General features: G+C 37.7%; 1 protein-coding gene across 3 annotated transcripts in view; it reads left to right on the top strand.

Moving 5' to 3' along the window:
• The first annotated feature begins 8,346 nt into the window (after nucleotides 1-8,346).
• Nucleotides 8,347-22,741, top strand: part of sorbs2 (sorbin and SH3 domain containing 2) — a 57,245-nt gene continuing 42,850 nt past the window's right edge. The window contains exons 1-3 of one of the 3 annotated variants that reach the window (XM_023334372.1): nucleotides 8,347-8,803; nucleotides 14,580-14,727; nucleotides 15,750-15,821. The gene's annotated coding sequence lies outside the window, so the exon portion shown is untranslated. The remainder of the gene's footprint in view (nucleotides 8,804-14,579; nucleotides 14,728-15,749; nucleotides 15,822-22,741) is intronic. The other 2 variants (XM_023334373.1, XM_023334374.1) reach the window with 2 other exon arrangements.

A 22,741-nucleotide genomic window follows, 5' to 3' on the forward strand; every position in this document is an offset into this window, starting at 1 on the left:
TCTGCCTAAAAAGTCAATCCTCCAGCTGCTGCTGGCATTCTGACTAAAACCAGGAAGTCAGAGCACATCACCCAGTTCTACAGTCCTTCCACTGAGAGAATAGGCCTTAAAATACTGTTAGTTTATAAATCACTCAACAGCTTAGTACCACAATACATTAAACATCTGCTGTTGTTGTATCAACCTTCCAGAACCTCTCAGGTCTTCTGGTTCTGGTTCGGCTCTGCATCAGAACCAGAACCAATGACGGAGAAGCAGCATTCAGCTTCTATGAACCACAAATCTTGAACAAACTTCCAGAAAACTGCAGAACAGCTGAAACCCTGAGTTTCTTTAAATCTAGACTAAAAACCTACGTATTTAGAGTTTATTAGTACCTTAATAAATGAAACGTTGACCAACATTGAGGGTTTACTGCATGATGTGTTCTATGACTTTGTTTTTTTAAATTTTTTTATGACGTAAAGCGTATTGAACTGTCTTGTTGCTGAAATGTACTACACTGGTAAACTTGATTGATTGATCTATTGATTGATTAAGTTTAGATTAAGCATATTTAATGCTCAGAGCCATTAGGTTAAGTTTAGATTTTGAGGTAAAGTAAAAAAAGAAGCACTTTCATTTCAGCTTTTAGTTCAAGCACAGTTATTACTTGTAACTATATATTCATCAGAGTAACACAAGTAACTAAAGTGAAGTAATTACCCTGTTTTAATTTTTTTTGGGGGGGGGTTCTCCAAAGAGTTTTTGTGGTGCTAGTGGCTTGTATTTTTTTGCGACAGTAGGCAGACAGGACAGAGAGTGAGGAGAGGGGGGAGGACATGCAGCAGAGGTCGCCGGGACCGGGAGTCAAACCCGCGACGTCCTCGTCGAGGACTAAGGCCTCCAAACGTGGGGCGTGCTAACCCCCTGCGCCACCACAGCACGCCCCACCCTGTTTTAATATTAAGCAGGGTAATCTCAGGCTGTGGGATTAAAATGAAGACCAGATATCCCAGTTGAGATCTTAAAAATAGATCAGTTTACACACAGGCTGAAAATCTCTGAAATGCTGCCACAAGTCATTTTTAAAAAGGTTAATTCAAAAAAATCATACAAGTCAAGTACATCCATTCCAAATTGACAGACATTTTCAATTCTTGCCACACATTGTCAACTGGATTAATGTCTGGACTATGGTGCAATAAGCACTCTTAAAGCATAATGACTGCATCATGATGTCTGACCATGGGGTTGGTGGATTCAGGATGATGTGCAGTGTTAGTTTTCCTTCACACCTACCTTTTTCCATCAGTATTGGAAATCTCTGCAGCTCCTCCAGAGTTATCACACTCACTAGACTTTTAGTCTGGAGAAGATGAATTCTTTCCTCAAATAAATTACAAGCCTACAATGACAGATTATTACAAAGAGTCAACTTTCTAGCTCTCCAAACAGTGAGCATTCATGGACATTTTTAAAACTTGCTCAGATATAAACTAGCTTTAGGTCGGAGGACAGCTCCACACTTTGGTGTTTCACAAGTCAGCAAGAGAAGCCCCACTGCTTTATTGAGAAGCATGGTGGCAGACAATGCATCAGCAGCAGGTCGTGCAACATTTCTTCAGTCACAACACTCACTCTATGTGAGCGAGGGCTCGGTCTGTTGAGCAGTCACTCACATAGAGGGGGGCTGGTGCACCCACAGCAAAGGGCACTGAGGAGTATGAAGCGCAAAGTAATATTAGAAATAAATTCCATTATGCCTGAAACATGAAAGGGTAACCACATTGCAGGAAGCCCAATTCAATCTATTTTTCTTTCATTTCCTGATAAGGAGAGATATTGTGTGAGAAGTCAGAGTCAGAGTCAGTCCTTTACATTCAGAGAAGGGTAACAACAAATCATGTTTTAGGTCTCAGTACTGAGATGGCTGAGGAAGAACAGCCTAGAAAATTTATTATACATCTAAATACTATACATTTACTCTGTGTATGTAATGTAAAAGATGCTAAATTGATCAGTCATCTTAGATAGCGAGTAGGTTTTAGTATTTTCACTTTTAATTTACACCAAGAACAACTGATAGAAAAAAAACTGCAATTATTTTAGGGAGATTGAATTATTTTTGTCATTGGTTGATGTTGAAATGTGTGATGGTTTTACTATGTTTCATTTATTGCCAATGCAAAAAGTATAATCAGCAAAATCATTTCACTAGAGAATGATTTTCTAAACTGAATAGCTGTTAATCCAATACTGAGTTAGTAATTCCAACATTATGTGAACTTCCTGCTTTTGAAAACAATGGAGAGAGTTACTGTAATATATGCATTATACTTTAAAGATTTTTAGATTTTCTGTGTCTAAAACAGGAGACTTGTTGGCACTACTTTCTACCAAAAGAACATACTCAAGTTAGAATGACATCATAATAACAAAAACCTTGTCAATGTGTCTCACTTATTGTTTTATCTTTTGACTTTTTTGACTCTATTACCCTTCAATTTATCTCACCCTCCATTGTTTGGTCATTTGTCTCTTGTGTCATCATTTCATAGCCATGTGTCACAACACTGCTGCACCAGCTTTTCATATACTGAGTCATGGCTGACACAGGCATTTTTACAGGGCAGTGTCGACTCATTTGATTCATGTGGAAGGGCAGCGAGGGCCACAGTGCTGGGATTTTAAAGTGAGCTGCAACTTTGGGAATGAGTGACAGCTGCTGGACAACATTTGTCTGATCAGACCAAGTAAAGCAAATCCAAAAAGAAATTAAGATAGCTATCAAAGAATGTGTGGTTGAGGATAAATCAATTGGAACTCTATTGTATCTGTTAATAGTTAATTTCAGCAATTAAATCGAAAATGTGAAACTTGTTTCTATATATATATGTTATATACGATTCTATTATATACAGTATATATGCTTAGATTAACTTATTCTTTATTCCTCTGGGCAATTACCTCAGTTGTGTTTCCATTACAAATGTGCATAAATCTTCATCAATACTCTGCTAATGTGAGAATTAAAAAAAAAAGCAATTGTGGTATTTCCATTATATAAGAAAAACATTTAAATGAGTTTATTCACACTTTAACCTCCTGAGACCCGGGCTTTTGTGTGATGTGCATTTTTTATGTCTCCTTACTATTTGGGATTAGTATGACCTAACTTTAGTTGAAATTAAATTTTAGCTTTCTATGTGCTCTTGAACTATGTCAAAACCAATGCCCTCATATGAGGACAATGGGTCTGTTTTTGCATATACATTTTCTCCTTGTCAGGACCCAATTAGCCTAAATATTAAAATTTAGCTTTCTACAATAAGTGGTTATCTCAAAACCCAATGTCCTCAGATGAGGACATTGGGTCTATCTGTGTGACAATAAGACCATTCAATCAATGTTATTATTTACATCTGTGTTTACAAAAATGTAATGTCCTCATATGAGGATGCAGGGTCTCAGGAGGATAAGTCATTAAAAACATGCTGCGCCATGATCCCCCGACTACTTCCTGTTGTATTCTTCACGGATTGTTCCAGTGGCAACATCTGGCTATTGATCATGTGACTCAGGTAATGTGAAAAAAATGTTTCCAATTTCGATATGGCCCAAAAACCACCTCATCCTATCGCCAAAACTTTTGATCTAAAAGCAAGATATTTTTTTTCAGAAAATGGTTGATTTCCACTAAGCAAAATTAATTTTTGAAATGTCCAATTTCGCAATTATATGGAATGGAAATGCAGCTATTGACATTCTCCTCATGGGAAGTAAGCTAACATGATTTTTGCCATATAAGCTTGTTGTTCAATGTGCTGAATTCAATATTATTATAGTTTAATTGAAGATAAATATGTGGCAGAACTGTAGAAATCCAAGAAAAACCAACCCAGATCGAGTATTGAGTACAAATATTATACAATACTTTCAAATTATTTAATCAGTTCTGTACTGAAAACATCTTCATTTTGTGAGAATCTGAACTGAGGATTTCAAAATTTAGAATTTGGGGATGAAAATAACAGCAATAAATGCATGAAATATATCAGTTAGAGTTGAAATTTTATGAAAAATAATCTATTATTGTTACATTCTAACTTACTGACATGAACATGTAGAATTGAGGACAACAGAATGTCAAAAATAACAGCAAAAAATGTTAAATGAAGTAAATACCTTACCTTGTGGCAGTGCTAAACATAGAGGTGCTGTAGGGTCAAGCATCAGTCTCCTCTGTCAGATCTGCTTACACATTTCACCTGGACGGCCCTAAGAGATCAAAGCATGCCTGGAATGGAAGTGGGAGCACCATGATGTCATTGCCTGACAATGTTCTCCTGTAGTCAGATGCCAGCCACACATTCAGCACAGAAGTGCTTCTTCAACATTGACCAGACGAGTGGGCCTTGGTATCAGCTGTTCCAAATGCAGTTCACTTTGGAAGGCATCAGTGGAAAGATGTGAGAGAGTGCCACTGCTAAGATAAATAAGTTATTTTCTCACAAGCTCTATGTGCCAGACCACAGTCCTTAATTCTAGCGCTATTCTTGGAGTGTGCTTTGATAGGGTTGAACATTAGATAATTGCAGGCATAAAGTGGATCCTACCAAAGGGTCCTGTGGCTGAATTAAGGCCTTGCTCAGATACAGATACTCTGAGTGAACTATTAAGTTTTAGTGTCACATCCATGGTTAAACTGGGTGTATCTTGTATCCAAGGTCAGATTTTGGTGTCAACACTGGACTTCCCTAAATGAATGACGAATGACGGTGAGCCCTCCGTCCCTTTCTTGTCTGTAGAAAGATATTCCTGTGAGGTGGCCTAGCTAACCTGACTACTTTTCCAATAATGTACATGTGTATGGTCTTCTACTCTGCTGTCTGTATGTCTACACTTCTATCACCCGCAGATCTCTGCATACCAGACATAATGTGTCATCATCATATACTCAGAATGCAACGCTGATAGCATGTCTACGGATAGCATACCAGCTATAAAAGGCATCCCTTTGACAAGTTTCAGTAAAGACCATATATTCTGCTCATAAGAGTCAGCGATGAAAGGCCAAATGCATGCAGGCATGTGTACATGGGCATTCAGAAAAACATGTGTGCACCTTCACCCCCCCCCCCCCCCTCCACTCACACGCAGATGTAGTCTTGGTGACACAACGCAAAAGGTCAACTATCAATAACGTTCTAAATTTGTGCACCTTTAAAGATGACATAGAAAAGGCTTCTTTATGGATATTATTGATTCTGCACATGATTAGGTTTAAACAGATATATGTAGTTTGTAAAAGTCTCAACTGGTCAGAGATTTTTTCTTTTTTGTCAAATTCTGATTTCCTGGTTTTGTAGAATTTTGACATCCCAACACTGATTTTATGCAATAAAAGTTTTCTTTAAAAAATTTAATTAACAACATTCAAAAAATATTTGTTTCTATCTTTACTACCATGGCTAGGCTGCAGTACTTGATATAAGAGCATAAGTGACAACACACTCTGTGTGTTAGAGAGGAGAAGCTATAAATCAAGGTTTTAATAAAGACTTTTTAAAGTAACTTTAGCATCTTACTAGCCTAGTAGTAAGAAACCCTTTGTTTTACGTTTGCTTCATGTGGAAGGTCTGGACCGTTGGCTACTGAGAAACGGTTGCTTTCTGGAGGGGTTGACTCTGTTGAAGTTTTAAATTTTACCCAGTTGCTGTTGTTAGGTTGTGACGTATGTAATGCACCAGCTTAATCATGAACCTTCTGCCCAGTTGAAATCGAGGTCAATGGGACAAATCCGACGGTGCACAGAAGGGAGATGAGAATTAAGCAGAATTGCATAGGAAGACAAGTCCCATGCTAGCATCATGTATCTACCCTTACCAGAGTTAGCATTAAGTATAAATATCAATCTCTGTGTATTTCCTAAAACAGGGGTCATTAGTTATACTGTGTGATTTTCAAAAGGCTGCCATCCTTCCTAAAACTAGCATTTATATGATAGCATTTGGAAACTCAGAAGCTTAAAACGGACCTACCCTGTAAAATAGCCATCCTTAAATGTGGACAATTCTGGATCAATTCTGCCCTTTGCCTGTTCAGTAAAACTTCCCTAAGGCAGGAAAGAATTGACTTCTTGTGGCAGACCTCCCATTCTGTACTCCAAAAATAATAATGGATATAATGGAATTAATGGAATTGATCAAAACAAAAAGTATGAAATGGCGAAGGAATAATGAATGAACAGCTTTAATGGCCCCATATATGTTTGCTTTTAAATGCCTTCTGAAATCTTTTGTATTTTTTCCTAATTTTTAAAATATCTTATTGACAATAAAACAATTGAATTTTCTTGCTACCAACATCACTACTTGGTACTCGGTAATAAATAGATTATTTCATAGTTCGACTAGCTAGTCAAGGTAATATTGGTCCCTTCTGTTTACACACAAGTTTTTTTTGTGAATTTCTAAAATTGATGTCGGTCAAATTATTATGCATATAAAATGGCAGGACAATGAATTGAAGTACTTTTACTTGGATTTGATGCTTAATATATCATTAAACTGAATGAACTACAATTTAACAAAAAATATAACAATATTAACAATAATTGGAGACCAAGATGTATGTTGATGTGTGACTGTGACACTATGTACAAATAATCACCCAAAAAATTGAGAATTTTTTAAGTATTGGTACACAGCGCTGACAGTTATTGCATTCATCAAATATTTACAAAGGCTGAATCATGTCCTGCAGATCAGAATATTTCTTCTTTGACTTAATAGACAATTTCTGACATATATTTCCTATTTTAGAAACAGGCTTTCTTAGAAACACTTTGCATACAGTTTGAGTCATTTTGTCTCTACCATCACACAGAGAGTTTGTAGTAAGCTCGAAAAGAGAGAGAGAGAGAGAGAGAGAGAGAGAGAGAGAGAGAGAGAGAGAGACATAGACTGGTCACACAATATTATAGATATAAAAACTAAAAGTGCAATGTCTCTGAAGTGCAAAGGCTACATTTGCTGTCATAGCAGTAGGATATCTAGCCTTCTCTACACCCCTGGATCCAGTCTAAATATTTTTAAAATATTTATAGACTATAAATATAGAAGGATTAGTACTTTATAATCAAGATATTTAACATTTAATTCTGGGTCAGTTGGGTGATGAAAAATAAATGCAGTGTATTCTCTGAAATTAAACAAAGGATTAAATTCGCAATTAAACACATAACTCCTAATTTAACTTAGCATTTAGCTTGCATCACAGCTTATAACAAGCTGTGGAAAGCACAGTATCTTTTTTTTTTTTTTTTACGAAGAGCTCGGATTTTTTGCGACAGTAGGCAGACAGGAAAGAGGGCGAGTAGAGGGGGAAAGACATGCGGCAAAGATCACCGGGACCGGGAGTCGAACCAGCGGCGTCCGTGTCGAGGACTGAGGCCTCCAAACGTGGGGCGTGCTAACCCCCTGCGCCACCACAGCACGCCCCAACACATAGTATCTTAATATAAATCCATAACTTTTATCAATGAATTGTTATGGATCAGAGGCTATTAATGTACTGTAATTTGCATTAATAATAATAAAAAAATGTTTAGTGGACAGAGTATCAAAACTGGCCCCAGCCCAGGAGCCCACACCCTTGTAAATCCCTATCTATACGTTCAAAGCTAAGGATAATCTACAAAGCAAGACCTACTTTGTATTGTTCCATCAAACACAAATGCATCAAAGTTTTGGTTGTAATGTGACAAAATGTAAAATATTTTTCAGGGTATTAAATGAACACTGATGCATTACTCACAAATGGGTGTGTTTAATAAGCTAACAGAGATGTTTCCTTGCTGTTGGGATTTGAATAACGTTTGAATCTTCCTAGCTGGTGTAAGGTGAACACAGTTCACTGACATACAAACCCAGCAGGAATCCTGGCATGCCTTTCAATAAAAAAAAGACTCACAGCAATTCTCCAAGAGAATATTGGTAGACCAATGTGTATCAAACTATATTTTTACACTTCCTTTGAAATATGACAAGATCAGAAATTATAGCAGAATTGTTTCAAAGCATTTGTTTACTCCTAGCAACCCCCAACATTGTACTGATTATAATATTTTTGTTAACCTCTACATAACCTCATACAAGTATGAGGTCAGCTGTTGTTTCTCCTTTGTGAGAATACAAAGCGAAGTGTTACTTTCCTGTCAGGGAGCCGCACACAGGCCTGTGTCCTTTGCCAGCACTGATTGAACCGCGGGCGTTGCCATGGCTACACGGTGGCCCAATGAGAGGCTCGCGGTTGTCAGCTGCTGAATGAAAATAACAGTGGCCATTTTGCGCATGAAGCCGCGGCATCATTCACTTAATAGCCAAACGGAAACGGAAGATTCTGACCATTTCTGGACGTAGGTGGTTCGGCAGAGTTTATCAGCACCGCTGTGCGACTGGCGCGCCTGTCGAGAAGAAAGAGAAGAGGAGGAGGAGGAGGAGGAGGAGGAAGAGGCATTGGGTGCAATACTGTCGCCACTCCGGCTGCTGTTGCGTTTGTTTGGTGAGAAAACGGACTAGGACAGGTTCCCCGCCTCACTTCCCTGGGCCTGTTGACCCCCCATGAGAGAGAGAGGGAATGAGAGAGGAAGCGGTGGAGAAGGAACTACTTTTTAGTTAGCTGAGCTGATCGATACCGAGCAGCGTTGGAAAACAGGTGTATGGTTTCATCACACGGATGCAGCACCGGCTCGCGCGTGTCGCCGAAGTGAGAACTTTTAATGACCTGGTTTCCTGCTCATATCTAAGGTCGTTTTAAGGTAGGTGAGCACAATTTTCAACTATGTTGTTGACGCTCAAATAGGCAACGGACCAGCCTCGATGGAGGCTGAGCTGTATAGCAGGTAAACAGCTTAAACGGGACACTTCGTGTCCTTAAAAGCGTTACTGAGTGCAATACTGCCCTATTATAGACCCAATCCGAGGGACTCAGCTCAGTCGGGATGCGGTTGGTTGGCTGTTTCCATAAACGTGCATTCCGGTGGATTGCTGCTGCTGCTGCCTGTTCATCAAGGGAAGATGCGGTCAGGAAGATGGTGAAAGCTGCAAGCACAGGCTTCTAGGCATGTGGGCAGATAATTACCGAGTTTAAAATGTAAAAGAATGAGAGAAGGGCGTGAACCGAACAAGTCTGGTGATTGTAAACATGAACTGAAATATTCCCCTTTAACCCAAACCACAGAAACCTGAGGGAAATCTCAGTTAATGTTAGCTTGGATTCACACAATGGTGCAGGCTATTAGTGTGGCAGGGGTAGCAGAGCTGGACTATAATCTCACTTTCTTACATGTACATTGCAAGTATGCAGTTATGTGCAAGGTTATCTTGAGCTTTTTCTTAGCCAAAAAGGAAAGAGGGAAAACAAAACTAATATTATTTTGGAAGGTAAATAAGGAAGATAAACATGTTACAATTCTAAAATCAACAATGCAGTTGTTTTCCACAAATTAAGTATAATTTCAGTATATTTTTGCTCAAACCTTACTGGAAAATGTTAAGTCTTTATAGAAGCAATATCAATTTATCATAAACAAATTAGCGTCTTTCATATAAAAGGAGGGCATTTTCATAAAATTCCACATGGCTGAAAGAAGGCGGCCGACACTTTCTCCTTGCTAGCTGTGTGGAAATATGTTTGATCTTAAAAAAATATGAAACGTCATGGTGTGGCAACTACAGTTTGCAAGCTTATAGTCTTAAAGATACTTTCTGCACATTTAACACTTCAAAAATGCTAAATTTAGCAGGAGTTTTATTCTATGTTTTTTCTAGAGTACAAAAATGAAAATTAAAAAATAAACCTTATAGAATGCATTAGTATAAGAGACGCTAGAGGTAATCATAGGACAATGAAAGCAAATGTCATAATTATGTAGGACTAAGACTGATGAGGATTTTATAGAGCATTAAAACAACTTACAATAAATCCTAAAAAAAATGCAAAGACTTCAAAATACTTTAACTTTCCCCTTTTGCCCTTTGTCTCTTAAGTCAAACAGATGTAAAAAAAAGAAAAGAAAAAGGAAATTCCAGTTTCCTTCTGTTACCTGGTTTGAACTGATGATGTCATGAGGAAAAGATTGAAAAGGCCAGCGGTAGAGGCTGGTATCTGCAGGATCCATTTGAATGCCGTGTTACTAGGTAGAGTGGGGAGGTGTCCAGGGTGCACAATGTGTAACACTATCACTCAGGGAACCTCACCGCTCCCGGTGAGGCCTACCTGTGTGACTGCATGCTTTTCTCTTTGCTCTGTTCTGTTTTCAAAGTCGTACTTTATACTCGTTTGTGACCACATAGTCTGGCAGAGAGGAAGCAACACAGCAAGATGCAGCAATGAGCAACAGTTGGCAGTTGTCTGTCTCAGAAGGGGCTGCAGAACCAATAAACCTCTCAGAGGCCTAAATACACACTCCCACTGAGGGATCATAGCACTTTGACGTGATTAATGGTCAGTGAGGGGAAGTGTCCGTCAGCTTTAATTCACATCTGTCAGTTTAGGGTTACATAAAGAGAGAAAGTGTATTGTTCATATGGCAGAGGGAGAGAGTGATGGGAAGAAAGCTGATCAGTGCAGGCTAACTTGGAATAAAAAAAAAAAAACATTTTGCTTTGAAATGACTTATTTATCATCTTGGTTCACAATCCATTGCATCATGTTTATATGACAGATCTAGTTTCTTATTTGGTTTTCTCCAAGGTTTAAGTATTTTGGAGTGACGCATATTTCGTCTGCTTTTTATATCCTGCCACTTACTTAGCTGGAATGGCAGGGCCTTGCAGAAGCTGATAATGAATTGGGTGTTGAAACTGTATGGTGAGACCACGTCGACGCAGATACTGTAGTCTGGAGTGGCTCATAGGTCAAAGTGTCACTGCTTTTAAGTTTGTGTCAGTCACTGCAAAAATAATCTGCTCTGGAATATTTTCAGATTCTTAAATTTGTTTATTTATTGTGAATAGTCAGTCTATACGCAAAACCAGATATTCTTCTCTAAGGCTAAATTTTTCAACGTTTATGTAGATGTGATAGAGAAATGTATGTAGAGCCTCACTTATTGGTAGTTGTAAAGCAGCGCTGATGTGAGATGATAAAGAGTGGGGTTGATGATGGGTTTTAGGTCAAGACTTCAGCGCAGGACTTTATTGGTCCCCTGACACAACGCTGATCTGTTCGGCTCCAGGGTTCAGTCATTAGCACCTGTCAGTTTTCAGCTTTTCACCATACCTCGGTGATCCGCGGCACGTGACCGGAAGTTTCAAGGAGTCACGTGCTGGTTTGCCAGATGCAAGCTAGCTAAGTATTTCTTAAGTTTCGGTGTTAAATGTTGCTTAAGTCTCATTCATGACCATGTCAATGTGACTTTGACATTATCACACCCTCAGGGTCAAAAAGAAAGCAGACCCAGACAGAGCTGATCCAGGATTCATAAAAAAAGAAGCATCTCATGTCAGAAAAAATAATTAATAATTTGTTTTTGTTTGGTAAGTCACAGTGCAGGTAATTTTTTCCACCTACTTTTGTGGAAAGTAGATATACATTTGATATTTGTTTAATGGTTTCTGAAGGTTTTGTGCTCTCCCTGAACGAATTTATGACTCTGATTTTTGTGTCTTTTGTTTCTTGATTAAATCTGAGTTTAAAGAAGGAATGGGCATGAAGGGATTCTAAGGCTTAATAGTTTTAAACTGCCAGAGTGACTGACGGTTTCTCTGACTGTATGGAAGATTGTGCAATACGATGAAGCTTACTCTAGCCAGATTCCTGTGTATTTATATCAATTAACCTTTTTCTTACTTATACTACTATATACCACAATGGAAAGGCCACCTGTGAGTGAGTGAGGCAGAGCTGCACAATATATTGGATCTCTATCACCATCACAGTATAAGTGTGTGCAAAATCACAATTGAAAAATGAATAATTAGAATTAATATTAAAGAGAGCATAGCAAGCATTCATCCATTTTCTAACACACTCACATCTAGGGAGAACTTGGAGACCAATTAACCTAACAGTCATGTTTTTGGACTGTGGAAGGAAGCCAAAGTACCCAGAGAGAACCCACACATCCACAGGGAGAACATGCCAACTCTGTGCAGAAAGACCCCGGGCCTGGAATCGAACCCAGAACCTTCTTGCTGCAGGCAGCAGTGCTACCAACTGCACATCCCCCTTGCAAGCATGATACACAAATATTCTGTACATATTTAGCATTTTGGGCAAGTTGGATAGACTGACTGCTGCCAAAATCCACACCTGATGTATGTTTTTAGTGGCTCAGATACTAAAGTTCACAGGGAACAGTCACAATGTATTGTGAATTTGTAAAGACAGAGGAGTCATGCAAATGTGGATTAATCATATTGAGTCATCTCAGTTATCAGCAGTAGTGTTGTGATTATTGTTCCTGATATCGTACAGTGACTGAAAAGTTTTCCGACGACATTCTGCAGTTTGATTTTAAGATTTCTGTCACTGCTCAACAGCATATGGCTGCAGTTAGTTCCTGTCCAAAATCATTGTATAAATATAACAAACTGGGCCTTCAAAGAACACCATTAGAAATCAAGTGTAAGACAGTGACAATAAGAAACTAATCAATTAATTGCATGATCAATTAAAGTGAGCTGGATAATTTCCATTCTGATTGTTAATATGCTTTGAAAGGCAGTATTGTTTACAAAAACATCATAATCCAGTTTGTGCACAGTTTCAGTTGAGCGTTTTTTACTTCTGTTTCATTTGCTGTTTTTGGATGTTGTGTTTTATTTTGGATATTTAAATATATAACAGTTCAAGTATTAAGTATTCATTTTAAAATGAAAGTTTATTGGTCTTTGGGAGGGCGAACCTGCATTATTATGAATACATTACCTGAAGATGGTCCCAAAACAACAATATTGTTTTTTTTTTTTGGAATAACCTCCAAAACAATTGATCTTTGTTTTAGAGAAAACTGCACTGGCTGCAGTTTTCTGGTCAATCACCAGTCATGAATTAAAAACCCGAATCAAGAAAATCAAGACCGATTCATAGTTTTGTATTATTATTTTTTTCTGTCTTCACCCATTAACTGTCATGATGACACCGGTGTCCTCATAGACCCGTTGGATAACATGCAAGTGTTTTCAGGGTGACCACTGAGGGATTTTAAAACACAGATAATTCATTTTTAACATTTTTTATGGCTATTTCACTTTGTCCTAATTCAAAAATAAATCTTAGCAATAAATTTAGGATCAGCAAAATTTGCCTTAGTACAATTATGGTTGATCAGACTTAATCCTCACTTACAACAAATGAAGCTATATTCAATAACATAATAGGTAAAATTAAACTAGAAAATTGTAAGCATGTTATTTTAATAGAAATATGGGTAATTTTTCTGTTCAAATGAAAACAGTCGGTTTACAGTTTTCTTTTATATTTTTTGTGTGAATAACATGCTACCATAAAAATATGTTACTTTGACTCGGTGTTATCCAACCGTGAGAATCTCATATTGACCCAAGCCTAGTTCGAAGGGGCAAAATAGCATGTTGCACAGTAGCTGTCTCACTGGTTTTAGGTATCCAGGCTCGAACTCGGTATGAGATGCTAATAGCAGTAGTTACATCATCATTCTGGGAATAGCAGGGAGTCTGTGGTCTAGAGGTGCTTCTGGCTGACCTCTTTCCTGTGTATATTCAGCCTGTGTGTGGTCATTTCCAAATATACATACCTGTATGGATTACACAGCGGGAGGATTAGAACTGACATGCTTTAGTTGACACGTATTAATGTTTACTGCTTTGTAATTATTTATTTATTTTGCCTTGTTGTTTTGATTAGAAAGAGGAGAAAATGCATATCACACATGTTTCTAGTGACATGTGCTGTATTATATGTGATCTAAGATCACGTATATATTTGTCCAGGTAAGTTCTTCAGTCACTGGCAGTAAATCTGCTAGCAAAGACCTGAGAGAAGGAACAGGTTGACATTCCCAGCAGGAATTTTGAGCGGAAAAGGCCACCTTATATTCGGGCACTTCAAATCCCACTTCAAATCCCACAAAAAGACACAAATATGAAAGCACTCCAGGACACATCCCGTGATTCCTGCTGGTTCGATTTTAACGTTTCAGAGGCACCCGGACCTGACGGGGTCTGTACCACAGAATAACCGTGTTGTGTGTCTGAGTCTGATCGGACTGTATTCAAAGATGTGATTCAGTGTAATCACTTCATGTGAACACATATGTACATACGGTGAGGAGTGCACAATAATATATATGTCAGTGGTAAAATAGAGATAGTCAGCCCTGTCACTTAGCCATCCCCCTGCATCTGTATACGCTGAGGGGGTGAGTGAAGGGGTGACTTTCCAGCCTTGTAGACGAGCATGCCTAAGTCTGAAAATAGCTGTATCTGATCACTGCTTCGCCCGAATGGGGAACTCTTCTTTTTTTCTTTTTTTTTACTCTGTCACTCCCTCCCTCTCTTTGGCTCTCTCTCTCCAACTTTCTCCTTCTCTGTTGTCTATGTGCTTCCCAGGCATTAAACGGGATACAGTCAGGGAATAAAGACGGACACCAGGAGACACTTAGCCTGAGAGGGGGAAAAACAGTGGAGGAAGGAATTATATCTCACCAGTCATCCTTATCTGACTTGTGATAGTTCCCAGACTTCTGGTTTTATGACGGTAAGAGTGACATTTTTTTGCTTTTTGGGTGTTTGCACCTGAGCTCTGCTGATATAAAAAATGTGTACTTATTTTTTTTGTACTATTGTGTATTTTCATGCCAGAAAACCCCAAATTTTTTCAACTTTTGCAAATAAGTTAACATACCTAATTCATATAAACATTTTTAATTATATCTGTTTCAATTTCCCTCTTAAAAAAGCATGTATACACACACACACACACACACATATATATATATATATATATATATATATATACTCATAATAACAATGCTCTTTACCAGCTTTTATAGTTACTTGTTGTAAATCATATGATGTCTGTAACAGAATACAAATTAGGCGATCTGAATAGATTTTACAATCTATAAACCAGAAGGGAATTGTATTTATCTCCTCATTTCAAAGCCACAATTACAGAGCATGCTTTAGAGTTTTTGTTGTTTCTGACAGTTGACGAGAAAAAACAGTGCCGAATAAAAATAGTGCTTCCTTCCACAGCCACCTCAGGAATAGCATCGGAGAATAACTTTACTTTGGAAAGCTGCAAACAATCCAAGGTTTGATGAGCCGACACAATTTAGCTTTAAATTTAAGAATATGAATGGATTTGTTGTTAAGCAGTCCACACGACCATAGAGGGCAACAAGAATAGACTTGCTCAAGAAATAAAATATGACAACAGGAAGGAAGAAAGCAATAATATTAAAGACCAAAGCTGACGGAAAAGGTAGGTGTGGACATCAGCAAGGAAAATAAACACCTTTAGAGACTGTATTTCAGTAAATATTGTACATCACCTGTGTATATCTGCACATGGTTGTTCGTCAAAAATAAATATGAAAAGTAATGAATTGGTAAAGATGACAAAAAGGAAGTATATTTCAGCATATTTCCTGACCTCCTACCCGCTCATAGTTGTTCCATGTCGTCTCATTTTCACCCTGCCACTTCGACATACTTCCGTCTATTTTTTTACACTTTTCTTTTTCTCATGCTCTCTTATTTTTCATTCAACAAAAGCCATGCACCGATCCCTCCATTAGACCAGTCTCAGAGGTGTTGTGGAATGTCACCTTGACCCCAGGGAACACAGTGAGTGGTCGCTTCAGAGCATGAACTCACCTGTGTGCCTCCGTTTGACAAACACTTTCTGCTCTGTAAACATCACTTGGATCTCCACTCTGCTCTCTGAGAAATATCTGTTGATTTTGCTGCTATTATCACAGATTCTGCCAGATCTATTGTGTCATATTCATTATGTATTTAGAACTTTTAAGATCAAATTTAAGTGAAATAAAATGTATGCATGTCATTGTTTATAACAAGATGTATAGAAATAAGGTTGAACCTCACTGCAGCTAAATATTTTTTAACATTTCTTGTTGAGGAGCAGCTGTTTTTTCTTTCTCTCTACAATTAGAATAAAGCTAAACCAGGAGCTCAGGATCATCAAGTCAATAAAAACCTCACTTTAGTTTACCTTTGCAGTTTAGATGTTCAGCTCTAAACACACATAATTCTGAAAACGTGTGTTGCATCTTCACATTTCAGAATTAAGTACTGCCTCCTTGCGGTTGTCTCTACAAAACGTTTGTTGTTTTAAAAAGCTTGTGGTTATATTTCATTCACTTTGGGTTATTTTACAGGACTGTTTGCCCATGTTTGACATGAAACAGTGCCTAGTCTACAGGAGTCTGCTTGTGATGCTGTCTACCCCAGATAGGTTATAAGAAAACAAGTGGATAAAGGCTTCGCCATCTTTGATTGTTCTCCCATTGTTTTCTACCTCGTGTTTTTCTATTTTCATTTAATTTTTCTATTTCTTCTTCCCTCTTTCTTTTGTTTTCCTCTCCATTAACATCAAAATCACATAAACTAACATTCTGGATTCTATATTGGAATGGTAACATGATAAACCCTCAAATTGTCACATCCTATTCATTCACCCTACCCGCTGCCCTGACTTCGAGCAAGAGGAATTGTGTTATATAATTACATTAGTGCTCTCAGGCTGATGGCTCTGCTCGTTAGTGCAGTTGTGATGCAATCTGCAGAACACACGGCCCTCTGTTATTTGCAGTATGGGCAGTGAGTGTGCATGCAGGGTCAGCGTTTGACCCCCCGTGTCCATTCATACAGCCAGAGGGGGGTCCGCTAATGAGTGGCAAGGTTGAACAAACAAGGCCGATAACGGAGACGTGGTTGAAGGTGGCTGTTGTTCAACTAGTGGCAGTAATGCGCTGGTTGAACAGTTACATTGCTCTCATAAAGCATTCCTTGTAAAGCGTCCTGCATCCCACAACAAGCAGCTTTGTGCTTGTGAGAGAGAGAGAGAGCATGAAATAATGTTTGGGATAAACTCTTGTCATATGTTTGTGTCTGTTGGCGCATTAAAGTAATTACAGCTTTTACTTTGATTCAACTGAATACTTAACATATTTCATACTTATTCAAGTGTGAAGCAGCTTAAAATTGAATTCCAGGCCAGGAGTTTATAGCGTTATGTAACAGAGATAGTTAGTGAACCTTTTGAAGCCAAACATTTACTTATTAAACTTGGTGGAAAATCTGTAAAATAATCATGAAATGTGACTAGGTTTCAGATTCAGTTCAATGCTCAAAAGATTCTTGCATCTGCATTCTTGTGTGTAGAATTATGTGGATTAGATATTGATATTGATATCAAAATAAGTTTTATTTTCTGTTTAAACACTTAGTGACTCATAATGTAAAATTTTTTTTCCAGAGCACTAAGCAACCCATAGAAAAAAAAACATGTTTGACAGAAATACAGGTAACACATTTATATGTAGCAATATCGTTTTTTTGTAAAGTTTTGATATATAATATAAAAGAAGTGAATGAAAAGGAATAAAAATATGTTTATTTAGCCTTTCTACCATGAGTGATCATTAATTATTGTATTGGGTGTAGAGTTGATCTCAAACTGAGGATGAAGAGTCGCTTTATTATTATTTCAAAACAAAGATGGAATAATAACAGAATTGATATTGTAATCTGACTTTAGCTTCTCTTACTGGTTTGAACACTTGGTATTTTAAAACCAGCAATCTCCCTATGTGTATTGTAGAAAGTGGACAGTTCCTTTTTAACAGTTTCTGTAATTTCTGTGCTTTTTTAAACATCTTACTGTTACTGAAAATAGCTAAATTTAAGTATTCTTGACTTCATCCACCAAAGAGTGTTGTTTCTCAAGCTGGGAGTGTTTTAGGTGTGGTGCATTCACTGAATGTCAGACCTTTCATTGGTTAGGGCTAATCAGTTTGGTCACTAGGCATCTCTACCTTTATTGTTGAAATAAATCTAGCCTTTCAGATTAAATAAATTCATCTAGCCAGACTTCTTCTCATTCCCTCTGGGGTTTTTTCTTTTCCCACAGCAACCCTTTACCCTCCTCATTTTACCACAAAAATGTACCACTAAAATAACTTGGCTCCAGTTCAGCAAATAAAGAACGCAGCAGTTCTACATTCTGCCTTCTTTTGGGCTTGCTTCTATCTATCCATCCATTTCAAACTAGATGTCTGGACTGAGATTTATGTCAGATCTCCTGGGAAGCTTTTTTCTGTTAAAGGGGAATTTCTTCCCACATCTCAGCAGTTAGAGATTATAAATGGTGTTACTTTGCTCCCTGGAATTGAGTTTCTGAATCTGTGCCTGTTTGCATATGCTGTGCCATCGCTACAGAAAAAATGTTCACTAATGCTCGTAGATTTGTTTTGAACAGCTGACGGGCTTTTCTTCTTCTGTACAGGAAGGGATGATGAGAACATGTCTGTGTGATGACTTTAAAGTCTTTTAGGTCTTAAAATAGATTTTCTAAGGAGCTTAATCTGCTGACATGGTGTAAGTATCTGTCATTGCCAGAGTGACCACTCAGGGTCCGGGTCCTTGAGTGTTATCTCCAAAAAGCAATTCCTATCTTCTGTTGTGTTACAAATAGTCACCAAAAAGGGATGTTTTGATAATGTTGCAATCCCTTCATTTTATGATTGAATCAACTTCATTTTGTCTTTCAAGGACCTGCCACAATTTATTTTCTTTTATCAATTTTATTGTAAAATTTCTACGAATTAAATTTTATAGTTAGTCACTCAAGGAAACCTGTAATTGACAGCTCCCATCTTGAAGAAATTCAGAATTCTGTATCAGTAAACATGATTGGTCTATTTATACATAAAAGTAAACATAATATAATGTGATGAGTTCAACATCACATTATATTGATGTTATAATGTGATGTGAAATAATAATTAAGATTATTTCACATCTTAATGCTGTTTCAGATAAGGTTTTATTAGTTTCAAAAGTGCTTATGTTTTGTTTTGTATCAAATGTTGCCCTTCCACAGGTTTAAGGGCAACCTTTTTCATAATATGCTAACTTTAGAAAAAGAAGCACATTGTTATATTTAACAGTTTTTTGAGTTTGAGTTGTTTCTGTCATCACTTCTTTGCCTTCCTAGCACATAAATAATTTCTAGTTGAGAAGATTACGCCGCTCGGTCATGCAGCTCGGCTGAATGAGCACTGTGAAGGCAAACGTTAACGAGCTTGTTGAGTGTTTATGTTTTAAAGCAGAACCATATAAAGTGAATTTTGAATCCCACACTGAACTTCATTTTTCCTGTTCTGGAATATCTCTGCCACCTATTTCTGTACCAACATTTCAATCTTGACAAACCATTAATTGACAATTAATTTTAAGTTGATTAGTTTTTTTTGAATTCCCTGTAACCAGTTGCACATCAAATGCCACTTTCCTCTCCTACCTTTGGCTTTTAACAGTCCACAAACTGACTGAAGAGAGGCGCACAAATCATGTTTTTGCAACGATATATACAGTACATTATAAAGAGATTGCTTTTTTAATAATGTATAAGCAGCCTAACTGTTAGGGAACCAAGTACAGGTGGGAACTTGATCAAATTACCCTAATTAGCCTGGCTAATTGGTCAGCTGATATGCCCTAATATCATGACACAGCGTGACAACTAACATAACATGCATTATTTTCTCAGTGCTAGCATGACTTCTTTATTACTGTGACATAGCCGAACACTATAAATGTCATACCCTTGAGCCCAGTATTTGTGCACTATTCAGAACAGGAGTGCATGATAGTAACACACAGACCTCAAAGATGGTTTTTACAACAGCAGCAGAAAAGGCACAACAGGAAACACTGGCAGCAGTTTTAAAGACTACTGCTAATAATAAAGAGTAAATGTGCATCCCTCTTCCTCTTTACAAATGGAGGGGTTCACAGGAAAGGCAGGCTAATGCTAGTTTGCTTTTTTCCTAAGAATATCATAAATGACTATAATATTGAGCTACAAGAGTAGACACTAGATGAATGACACATATTACACAACTTGATGCATTGCTGCCCTCTATAAATCATCTGTCAAAACTAAAAGCTATTCTCCTGTTCATAAAATAGACCAACCACTGCAGTTTGTGGGCTTCATAAAAATACCTGAATTTGGACAGAGGCTGATGCTAAATACAACCTCTGTCTAAGATAAAAGATGCATATCACCATAAATTATTTCCACTAGTGATGATCCTGATGATCATTAGTGGAAATGATCACTTTTACTACTGATCATTACATGATCACTAAAAAAACTAAGAACACAAGGATTGATATCATTATTCATAGATGACAAGTGTCAGGAAACTGATACCATCTCTAGTCTACACTTTCTAACATCCTGACAAATTCATTTGATTCATTCTGAGAGGTTACCAATCATGAATGTTTTGAACCTCGTTTATTGTGATTCATCGTTTATTTTAGCATCTCTTCTAGTTTTGTGAGATGGCTAAATACAGAAATTCGTTCTATTATTAGATGTGTTTATACCATCTCTAATGCTACAGATCATGTAATGTGCATCGTGAGATTAGTTGAAATCAAAAACAAAAATTCCAATGGTTTTTAAAAAAATAACCACATCTCTGTAGCAGGAAAACCTCAGGTATTAGGCTGTGGTGACTGTTAGATACTAAAATATGTTTGTTTTTTTTCTCCTGCATAGTTACTAAGAGGTCTGATACTGGAAGTTAAGCTTTTTAGTACAGACATATGCAGTCAGGTCTCAGCAGATTAATGGATCTTGATGGTTTGAGGTTGCACTTAACAGATTTCTTTGGCTTAAATCTCCTACTTGTGTATTTGCAAACCCCTCTGCTATTACAGTCAGTAATTATATCCACACAAGTCTCCAGAGTGGCCCACCAATGTCTAAATTATAGACAGTGGAAAAACCAAGTAAGAAAATAAAAAATAACTTTCAGACATGGAAGTGGACCTACCAAATGCTTTGACCTTTGCAATTCCAAATGGATTTTGAGCAGCAAACTAGAAGGAATGAGTCTCTCATTAGAAAGTACATTTCATGTATCTTAAACTTAAAGTGGTAGAGAGTTTAATTTTGCTCTCAACACTCGTGTCTCCTTCGTTTCTTATAAATAATGCCATGAACATGTTGGCAATATATCAGCTGCATAATAATGAAACATTTATCCCACTCACTGATAAGCAAAATAAATTGTTTTGCACTTCAAAAAAACATCTTCCACTGACTCTATAAAGGGTTGCACAGATTTTCTTGAAAGACTTTCTGAAGTTTGTGTGGACAAATGGGAAGCTCTCTAAAGCTGGACCGGTTCTTTCAAGTGTGCTGCCCGAACGTTACACCATGGTCGCAGCTGCTGTGTCGCCGTGGATCTGTCTCAAAGAAACATGATGCTGCTCATAATCTGACCATCATTTGGATGCAGACAGCCTGCGACGCCAGAGTCATGATTTACTCTTGTGTGTGTGACCGTGTGCGTGTATGTGGGTGTGTGTGGCTGAGGGTTGCTCATGTTGTGGGGACCTAAATCAATTACAGCCATGTTACGGAGACATATCTCCATTTTTTTGGTCAGAAGTAAAATGTAAATCATTCAAGTTTTGACGGTAAGGTTAGTGTGAGGGATTGGGTTTGGCAAGTGGTTAAGCTTAGAGTATGTGTCAAGGTGATGAATACAAGGTAGTATAATATCCCTTAAAGTTGAAATAGACTATATGTGTGTCTGGATGTTTTAGCATTTGTGAACTTGTAAACCCAATTTTTTCAGCAAATGCTACATTATGCTGTTGCTTATGAATCCCAAAATCCTGGCACTGAAAAAGGAAGTGCTGTTTTAGGGTTACTCAGTTTTAGGATTAAGGTGTGAATTGAATTCAGGTCACGTATAGGGTTTGGCATGTACTAGTAATAGTTAGGGTTGTATGTGTGTGCATGCACATATATGCAGTTTGTTTCTTCCATATATTTTTTTTTTATTGTGGAGTTGACTGGGCTGAGTTACAGTCAGGTTTCCAGGACAGAGAATATCCTGTTGTTTCTGACTTTATGGAGATCTAAAATTTTTCTAGACGTAGCATCATTAACCTGGGTGTTGATTGCATCTTGAAGCTGTCGCATAGTGAGGAAAAAAATAATAGTACTCCAGAGGCAACTTTTTTTTTTTCTGAAGATTTTTTAGGCACATGTGGCCTTAATTTAGCAGCAACTGGACAGGTAATAGGGAGGAAAGAGAAGATGAATCAAGCAGCAAACTGCTACAGGCCAGGAATTGGACCAGGATAATAATGGATTCAAAGACTACAGCCTCTAGTCTAACTGTCGTGCAACAGCTTGCAATATTGGAACTTCTCAGGGTTTCTTGTTGAGGTGACCTCGATGTTGCGAGCACCAGCCAGTTATGATCGGCATGACTTTGCCTGATGAAGTTGTAATAGAACTATTCTTAAATCAGCAGTTTGGTTGCATTTTTGCTTCCAGTAGAACCGATAAATGGCAACAGAGTGAAAGACACAAATAACATGTTAGCACTGCACGTTGTTCAGATGGTGAGAGATGTAGAAAGCATCACTGAACATCTTAGGAGTACATTGAACTACATCACTATTACAGCACATTCCATCAATAGCAA

The sequence above is a fragment of the Xiphophorus maculatus genome, chromosome 5 (genome assembly GCF_002775205.1).
Source record: "Xiphophorus maculatus strain JP 163 A chromosome 5, X_maculatus-5.0-male, whole genome shotgun sequence".
Classification (NCBI taxonomy): domain Eukaryota; kingdom Metazoa; phylum Chordata; class Actinopteri; order Cyprinodontiformes; family Poeciliidae; genus Xiphophorus; species Xiphophorus maculatus.